Here is a 10,514-nt window from a genome sequence, read left to right on the forward strand (position 1 = left end):
ATGAAAGAAATAATTGATAAGTTGGACTACATTAAAATTTAAAAATCCTGCTCTATAAAATACAATGTCAATAGAATCAGAAGACAAGCCATACTGGCAGGAAATATTTGCAAAAGACATATTTGATAGAGGACTGTTGTTCAAAATATAAAAAGCCCTCTTAAAGTCAACAATAAGAAAATGAACAAACCAATTTAAAAATGGGCAAAAGACCTGAACAAGCACTTAACCAAAGAAGACATACAGATGGTAAATAAACATATGAAAAGATGCTTCACATCATATGTCATCAGGGAAATGCAAATTAAAACAATAATATACCATCACACAGCTATTAGAATGGCCAAAATCCCAAACACTGACAATACCAAATGCTGATGAGGATGTGGAGCAGCAGGAATTCTCATTCATTGTTGGTGGGGTGCAAAATAGTAAGCTACTTTGTAAGACAATTTGGAAGTTTCCACAAAACTAAACATACTCTTACCATATCATCCAGCAATCATGCTCTTTGGTATTTACCCAAATAAGTTTAAAACAATGTCAACAATAAAAAAAAAAAAAAACTGTATAGAATACTTAACAGCAGCTCTATTCCTATTGCCTAAATTTGTAAGCAACCAAGGTACCCTTTAGTAAGTAAATGTCTGCAGCACATGCAGACAATATTATTCAGTGCTAAGAAGAAATGAGCTTTAAGTCATGAAGTCATGAAGTCATAAGACATGGGGAAAACTAAGGTGTATATTGATAAGTGAAAAAAGCCAATATGAAATGCTATATACTGTGTGATTCCAACCGTATGACGTCTGGAAAAGGAAAAACTACAGAGATAGTTAAAAGATCAGTAGTTGGCAGGGGTTAGAGAGGAGGGAGGGAAGAAGAGGCACAGAACAAAGGATTTTTAGTGTAGTGAAAATACATTGTATGATAATATAACATGGGATACAGAGCATCATATATTTTTCCAAACCCACAGAATGTAAACACCACGAGTAAACCCTAACATAAACTATAGACTTTAGGTGCTTATGATGTGTCAACGTAGATTCACAGACAGTAACAAATACATCACTGTGGTGTAGAATGTCAGTAGTTATATGTGTGTGTGGACAAGGCATATAAGGGAAATCTCTGTACCTTCCATTGCTCTAAAAGGTAAAGTCCATTTTTTAAGAAAAAAAATTACTGGATAGGATACTTTATTGAAATGAATATGCATAATCAGTACATTTCCTTGAATATGTGTTTTCTATCAATAAGACTCTTAAATATCAGGCTAAATACACCTGAAAATAGTAAGTGGACAGGAGATTTGACTTGAAGAAATAACCCAGAATTTAAAACAGAGAAATAAAGCAATAGTGAATATGAAGGAGGGGTTAGGTGATGTGCAGAAAGTACAGTAAATGGTAAAATGAATCTCTGCCTAGGGTTCTGGAAAATGGTAAGGCAGAAAATTGGGAAATGGTAACATTTGAGAAGACACTGATAATTTTTCATAATTGATTAAATAGTATGTTTTTACATTTAGATAGCCCACCAAATCCCCAGCAGGATAAATACATTTTAAAGACATTTTCATTTAGACATTATGTGGTACCACTATAGAACACAAAAGCAAAGAGAAGGTTTTATGAGCAGGTAAAGAGAAGAGAAAGATTACTTAAAACAAAATCATAGTTCCAACGGTAGGTGACTTATTAACTTGATGAAAACCAGAAAACAATAAAAATATTTCTTTAAAGTTTTGTGAAAAAACTGTCAACCTAGCATACTATATTCAACAAAAGACATCTGTAAACAATACAAAATCTGAAAGTTTATCACCAAAAGCTTTTCTAAAATAACTTCTAAAATATATTTCAGAAAGAAGGAATGTGATTGCAGGATATAGGTTTGTAATTCATGTTACAATGGAGAATTAAGAAAAGTATATGTGGCTAAATCTAATGGAAGGCTCACAGTATAAAACAATAATAATTATAAAATGTGTGGATATTAAAAAAGACAGGATTGAATTATTATTATAAATCCAAAGCTTATAAATCTGGGTAAGTTGTATATTGCTAAAATGCTATAAAGAAAAAGGGTAAACATACTGATTAAATTTGGACTTCATACTGATTAAAGGTAAACATAAGCATCATAATTCCTATAACCCTAAAAAATTAAGATATTGCATAACTTTCAAACAAATAGAAAAGGAAAAAGTGTAACGAGGAAAATATCAGTTAATGTGAAATAAGCTTTGTAAGAAAAAAGTGGCGAAAAAATAGGGCAAGCAATAAAAATAGAAAGTAAAATGAGATGATAGCAATAAGTCCAAACATATCAGAGATCACAATTAAATGTGAATGGCCTGAATATCTCAGGTAAGGAACTATGATTCTCAGGCATTTATACCAATTATAAATATCAACTAAATGATATTTGTAACAGATATATATGAAACAACTCCTCGGGGATATTAATAAGGTAGAAAATGAATATAAAATACATAAAATAAATTACAAAATCAAATAAGTCAAAATTTGTTTGGGGGGAAGCTGTCTTGGGCGGAACATTAAAGTTGCTAAAAACAAAATTTAGTGAATAAATTGAGGATATAATTGCAAATGTAGCAGACATCTAAAAAAGTACTTAAGTCAATTAGTTTGAAAATCAGTATGATATGGACAGATGCCTAAATAAAGTGATTTAACAAAAACTAAACAGGAAACCCAAGTAACACTAAAACCTTTAAAGATATTGAATCAATATTTTAAAATGTTTCCATAAAGGAAACAGCAGGTCCAAATGACTTTTGCAAATGTATTCCACCACACATTCAAGAAACAAATAATTCTGATTTTATACTGATTATTCTTGGAACTAGAGAGAAAACAGCCCACCTATTTGGTTAGGCTAACATAACTGTGATTCAAAAACTAGAGGACAGTGTAAGGAAGAAATTAATATTGTGAACAAGATAGAAACAAAATAAATTCAGCTATATATACATAATATATATAGCTAAAATATAAATAAAATCAATTATACAAAATTCAATTACATTTTTATACAATAGCTACAAATATTTTTTAAAATATAGATTTTAAAAGATGTCTTATAAAATAGCAATAAAACAAAAAGTAACAAAGAATAATTTTTTTAAACAATAAGCAAGATCTGATGAAGTAAATTATAAACATTACTAAAAGGTATTAATTAATTATATATAAACAAAGAAATTTCTGGATGATGTAACAATGTTGCAAAATTATCCACTATTTCCAAATTCATCTATAAATTTATTATGATTCTGGGTTTTCAAGAAATTTAACAAACTGTTTATAAAATGCATGTGATAAGCAAGGGATGAAATACAGCTAAAATTTCCTGAAATAATAATGGAGGACTTACCCTACCAGATAGTTAGACATACCAAAAAACTACAGGAGTTAAGACAGTGATATTGACACAGGAATACACAAAACTGTCTGGAAACAAGGTAGAATTATGTATCAGTGAAGAATGGAGACATAAATTGTACTGAGGCAATTGTGGCATTCATGTGGAAAAAAGTAAATTTCTACCCTATTCCACATATATGCAGAATCAGTTTCCTGTTATTAACAGGCTTAAATGCTTATGTCATAGATTATCTTGATAACCTTGGGGCAGGAAAGATGTTTGTGAATATGTTTATGCAAAGAATGTGTTTATGACTTTGGAGGAAACTAGATTTAAACAAGACATAAAACGTGCAAACTCTAACAGAAAAGAATGATAAATTCAACCATATTAAATTAAGGACTTCTGCCCATTAGTTCTGACTTAGCTGTTGTTGCAATAATGTGGTGTAACAAATCCTGTCCAAATGTCTTATAACCACAAGCACTGTTTTTCTTGCTCATGGGTCCGCAGGTCAGCTTTAAGTCAGTTGGGCTTGGTTCCAGACTTGAGATTGGGTTGCAGCTGCCCCAGGTATCTTCCTTGGATCAGTGGCTAACCCAGGGCATGATCTTCTAACTGAGAATACCAGGAGCACAAGATGGCAAGATGAACCCTGCAAGCACATCCATGCCTCTGCTGTATCACATCTGCTCCTATCCCATTGGCCAAAGCAAGACACTCGGCCAGGCCCACCACTAACATGGCAGGGTGTCATACTCATACTAATCTGGACAGGGGAGGGGAAGCACTATGGCTATATGGCAAAGGGTATGAACCAATTGCTCCATTACAGAGGAGTGAAGAATTGGTACCAGTACTCCTATCAACTATAGATACCTTAAGCCATGTAAAAAGCCAAAATTTGGGTGCCGGTATTTACCATGGATATGACGGTTAATTGATTAGCTTCCTAAATATAAAAACATTTTATAAACCATTAAGAAACCCAAAGATGTGTTTTAAGGGGGCAAAAGATAGGAAGAGGCATTTTATAGAAAAGATAGCATGAAAGTACAATTAAAAAGAAATGCTCAAGTTTATTGCAAAGAAACCAAACTAGGATAGCGTGTCACACCTTCATATGTGTAAAACTTGAAAAGTCTCACTTTTCTAAGGGTTGGAAAGAATGTAGGCATTTGGAACTTTTATATGCCACTGGTGGGAATATAAATTAGTATATTACTGTTGGAAAACAACTGCCATCTTATAGCTACGAAGATACTCAAATTCTTTGACCCAGCAATTCTACTGCAAAAACTCCCAAAAGCTACAAAAGACATATACATTGTAGCATTTTTGTGAAGCTAGTAATATAATATAATATTACAGCAATGGTAATAAATGAACTATATCTCTACACACCCACATGGATGAATGTCAAAAACATAATGGTGATATTTCAAAATTATTTTTATTAACATATAATGTATTATTTGCCCCAGGGGTACAGGTCTGTGAATCGTCAGGCTTACACATTTCACAGCACACATCATAGGACATACCCTCCCCAATGTCCATAACCCAGCCACCCTATCTGTCCCCCGCAACCTCCAGCAACCCTCAGTTTGTTTTGTGAGATTAAGAATCTCTTATGGTTTGTCTCCCTCCTGATGCCATCTTGTTTCCATAATGTTGATTTTTAATCCAAAGCAAGTCTCTGAAAAATACAGAGAGCAGATACTCGCATATGAAGCTCAAATAAAAGTACAATCAATCAGGTTGCCTAGGGATCATTAATATAGTATAAATTTATAAAGAAAAGCAATAGAATTATAAACACAAAATTCAGTGAGAGACACACAGAGGGGTCTTAAACAGCAATACATCCTTTATTTTCTTAAACTGTATCATGAGTACAAGGTGCTTGTTTTATTAGCTTTCACACTAAATATATATATATATATGTGTGTGTATATATATATATAATATATATATACACATTATATATACTATTTTACATATATAAACTCTTTTAGAGTTGAACAACATCAAAAATCCAATTATCAAAATAATTTGCAGATTTTTTTTTCTTCTTGAGCTTCTATTACTTCCTCACAAACGGGTATTTAGTCATCTGAGCGTCCCACAATTTAATCACTATCGATTCTGTCACGTTTCAGCATTTCCTAGCTAGCCATTTTCACTGCAGGCTTGGTTTTTTTTCTGTTCTGAATTAGAATGGGAAGCACTAAGCATGTGTTCAGATAGTGGGCAATGCTGACACCTTACGTGGGTTAAATGTGGTTAAATCTAGGTATGTAACAGGTCAGTGGATAGAAAGCAAAACAAATGTTAAAAACAACAGTTAAACATTTTCCCTAGGCCAGACTGTGTGATAAGCAATTTACCCTGAAATAACTTGGAAAATACCCACACCAGCCCCAGGGATCAGCAGCCTCATTTTTCAGGGCTCAAGGCACAGAGTTGTTATGTAATTTCCCGACATCACATAGCTATTAAGTGATGATGGTATTGCTCTACACTCCCTCTCTTACCCACTATGCTGTACAGAACCAAATGTTAAAACAAAATCACAGAGCAATCAACTGAAGTGTCAATGCACAAAACACATACCAAATGATCATTTGTAAATATAAACACAATATTTTAAAACTCTGCAAATTAAATGAATAAATTGTGTGCAGGATGGTACCCCTGGTACTTTACTCTGTATCAGTCCATATGTCTTCTCTCATTCTTACCAACCATTCATTTTGTGTGTGTGTGCCTCATTTCTTTTTCACCTTTTTTCCTCCTCCAGGGATATCTTTTCTTATTGCTATTCCCAAAACATCTCTCAAATTTTCCACAAAACTGTGCAGTTTAAATTGCTTTCTGGTATAGAAATGGGAGATAACATGTAATAAAGGAGGGAGAGGGTCCTAAGTGGTCAGAAATACTTAGGTTTGAAGTACATTCTCTCCAAAATAACTAGCTTATTTTAGCTATTTGATTTATTTAATATGGTGACTATTTTCATCTTTAGGCTCAAGAAATTAAATTTTTAAACTCTACCAATCTCAGTTAAGTGTGTTTCAAAGCAAGAACTTCAGGTCATGCCCTGGTTTTGGAGGCCCATTCTTAAAGTTCCTTATTTCAGGTACACCCCTCCCAGAGCACTTAAACCATTTATCAGGGGAACTCATCAAGGACTAAGACTCTTATAAGAAGGCTAAATTAAATTACATTATAGGGACGTCTGGGTGGCTCAGTAGGTTAAGCGGCTGCCTTCGGCTCAGGTCATGACCCCAGCGTCCTGGGATCGAGTCCCACTTCGGGCTCCTTGCTTGGCAGGGAGCCTGCTTCTCCCTCTGCCTCTGCCTGCCACTCTGTCTGCCTGTGCTCACTCTCACTTCTCTCTCTATAACAAATAAATAAATAAAATCTTTAAAAATAAATAAATAAATTACATTATAACAATACATTTTGCATCCCATGCAGATGTATACTTTTCCCACTGAAATCATGATTTCAGTCTCTGTCTTTCCCCTCTCTAACCCCTGCATCAGAACCTTCTGTGACATTGATCACTACCTGGAAGATTTCCACACGCACAAGGAGGCACCTAAGTCAACTTCTATGTGGCCAAAGACAGCTGCATATCTGTGGCCAGAAAGCCCCACATGTTAGGCAGAAGCCTTCAGGAGGTACACGAGGCAAACTTCTCCTCAAGCCACTCACACACAACCCGCAGCAACATATGATCAGGGTCATAGATCCAGGTCAAGCCTAAAGCCATCACAAGAGAGCCCAACCCCACTGGCAGATTCCCTTGCTTGTGTCTCTGTACTAGCTCAGTGCATCTCAGTAAGAGGGAATTTTGCCCCCTCTTCCCACCTGCCCAAGGATACAACATGGTTGTCACAACTTGGAGGGGGTTATCTTGGCATCTATCGAGCAGGGACCAGGGGAACTGCAAAACATCCTACAGCGCACTGAACAGCCCCCACGGTAAAGATTATCTGGCCCAAAACACCAATAGTGCCAAGATGCAGAGACCCTGAACTATGTCTCTCTACTTCTCTTTGTTAAGCTGAGTAGAACGGAAACTGAACTTATGGCCTGCCACCTGTCAGCTAACAGAACAGCCCTTCACCTTCTTGCCAAAAGAACCCCCACTCGAGTCTTAAGTATCAGATGAGCTTCAGTGGGTTCTGGGCGCTTTCGTTGGTCTGGGCCAATCAGACTCATTCTTTTTTTCTTACTCTAGTTTAGGACAAGAGGAAAAGTGCAATTTTGTTAAATGAGATTTGAGATTGTAAACGTTGACAGGCTTATGGGAAAAAAAAACCCTCCCTCCTTCTTACAAAAAAAAAAAAAAAAGAATTCACTGTTTTCTCATCTGGCCTGTGGATATTATTGTGCAGGATGTGAGACTGCACATGTGAGCTGGGGCAACTGCTTGACAGCATGAAGAAAACACATGAAATGCTAAAAATGACGGAGCAGGAAAATGGGGGAAAATCCCAGATCTCTGATATTGTCACTAAAATGCTGAATTAACCAACATTACAAATGCCCTAACTCAAAGTTCCCATGTCATAGTAGATTTTCCTTATTATTTTCTTATTGTTACACGGATTTCCTGTTACTTGCAGCAGAAAGTATCCAAATATATTCACAATGGCCTATTCTGTCTCTCAAGGAAAAAAAACTGGAATATGTAATATTACTAGTTTTCTTGGGATTGTGGCATTCAAATGAAATATCTGACTGAGAGGCAGCTATGGGCTGAAACTCAACTAGGATCCCAAGCATCATCATAGGAGACCCCTTACATGTCCCACATGGAAAAACCTAAGAAACTCTGCCCTTTTATGGATTGCATGGGCTGTGGCGTTGTCTACCTCAGCCAATCTCTTTAACGGCCCCCATTGTATCAATGACATTAGGACCACATATAGGGAACCCTTGAGGAAATGATAAAGTTTCATAGAAATAGCTCCAAGAAATTTCTTGAGTCTGTTCTGCTGTCCCTCTGTCATCATATTGCTGTACTCGTCATGGTGTGCATCAATTCACACTTAAGAATGACGGTGAAACTGTGCTACAGACTTCCATCCAATTGGATTCGCCTCTGATTTCCTAACCAGTTTCTTCTCCAGGGTCATTCAGCAAACTCCATAATGACACAATTATCAAATCAGCAAAACTTCTGTGACATTCTCATCCCAGGACTGGTAGGAAATCACAGACCAAAGTCTTACTGTATTCGGAAATAGCAGAAATCCTGTCAGATTCAAGTCTTCGATGCTAAACTCATTACTAAATCTAATTCACTTTGATTTATTAAGCAGTTGTCTTTATAAATAAGCAGTACTACTAGAATCAACTAAAACTATTTACTAGAAAAAAATCATTCCTTTGGTTTCAAACTTTGCTCAAAGAGAAGTCTAAGGAAACCAGATTTCTACATTCCCAGAGAAGAGGAATTTGATTAACATGGTCATCATTGCAAATATTGTGCTTCACTGCCTCAGAAACAATTTTATTTCATTTGTAACCTATGAATTACAGAACAGATTCCTGGCATTGTTATCTGCATGACCCAATAAATACAAATATTTCCATTTTTCTGCTCTTCAGGGAAGATTGTAACAGAGTTATCACGGAGCCTGGCTGTCTGAACTCATCTTCTTAATCCCAGTTTACTAATATATCTAGGATCTGATTAAAGGTCCCAATGGGAAAAACAAAAGTTGAGAAATCTAACTATAATGGATTAATTTCTGATGAAATTAAAGCTGATAACCCCCCTTCCACTCATTAATAGCATCAGAATTTTCCTTCTGTTTTCAAGGGTAGATTTCCTGGAAAAATTCCATAATAATCTGACCCTGTTTTAAAGAGACACCATTAACCAAGCAAACATTTCCACTTTGCTGAACAATTAAATCTGTCACGTTGCAATTGACATTCTCAAACATGCTGGAAAATGCTGCTCAGGAGAAATTCATTCAGTGAACTCTTGGCACACATCTCCTGAGCCTACCCTTTGAAAAGCGGAATATAAATACCTGTAGTGCTAATGGGTCTATTATAGCAGTCGTTTCAAAGAAAGGGCAGAACAGCATTACATTACTTGAAACAGTTTTCAGCTTACAGCATCCCCAGAGATTAGAAGGATTGAAAAAGAAACTACTGCTATTGAAAACGCAAATTTTTTAAGTATGTGTGCTAGTCATTTGCCCACGTACCATGTGTACTGAAGTTAGAACATTGTGGTAATTGATATTCCTATTTTTACCATGGAGAATTCACATTTTCAGGACATAAATTTGTGCAAGCACACTGATAGAATCTAATCACTATATGTAGAAGCAAACATTCAGATTTTTATTTTTATTAAAGGTCTTTAATCAGTATATTACAAATAGTGTTAGCCCCAAATATCTGGATGAGCAAGTATAGGTTAATTTTATCCCTGAGACATGTTCAGAGATTAAGTCACCTACCCTTTATGAATATTAAGACATTTTTTTTCCATGAAAAATGAAAGATTTTTTTAATTAACATATAATGTATTATTAGCCCCAGGGGTACAGATCTGTGAATCGTCAGGCTTACACACTTCACAGCACTCACCACAACACATACCCTCCCCAATGTCCATAACCCAACCACCCTCTCCCTACCCCCTCCCCTGGGGCAACCTTCAGTTCATTTTGTGAGATTAAGAGTCTCTTATGGTTTGTCTCCCTCCTGATACCATCTTGATTCATTTTTCCCTTCCCTACCCCTAACCCCCCCCACTCTACCTCTCAAATTCCTCATATCAAAGAGATCATATGATAATTGTCTTTCTCTGATTGACTTATTTTGCTCAAAATGAAGGATTATTTTAAATTTTTTATAAACATATAATATATTTTTATCCCCAGGGGTACAGGTCTGTGAATTGCCAGGTTTACACACTTCACAGAATTTACCATAGCACATACCCTCCCCAATGTCCATAACCCCACCCCCCTCTCCCAAACCCCCTCCCCCCATCAACCCTCAGTTTGTTTTGTGAGATTAAGAGTCACTTATGGTTTGTCTCCCTCCCAATCCCATATTGTTTCATTTACTCTTCT

Source organism: Enhydra lutris, unplaced genomic scaffold, assembly GCF_002288905.1.
Source record: "Enhydra lutris kenyoni isolate GAN:26980312 unplaced genomic scaffold, ASM228890v2 scaffoldscaffold3, whole genome shotgun sequence".
NCBI classification, from domain to species: Eukaryota; Metazoa; Chordata; class Mammalia; order Carnivora; family Mustelidae; genus Enhydra; species Enhydra lutris.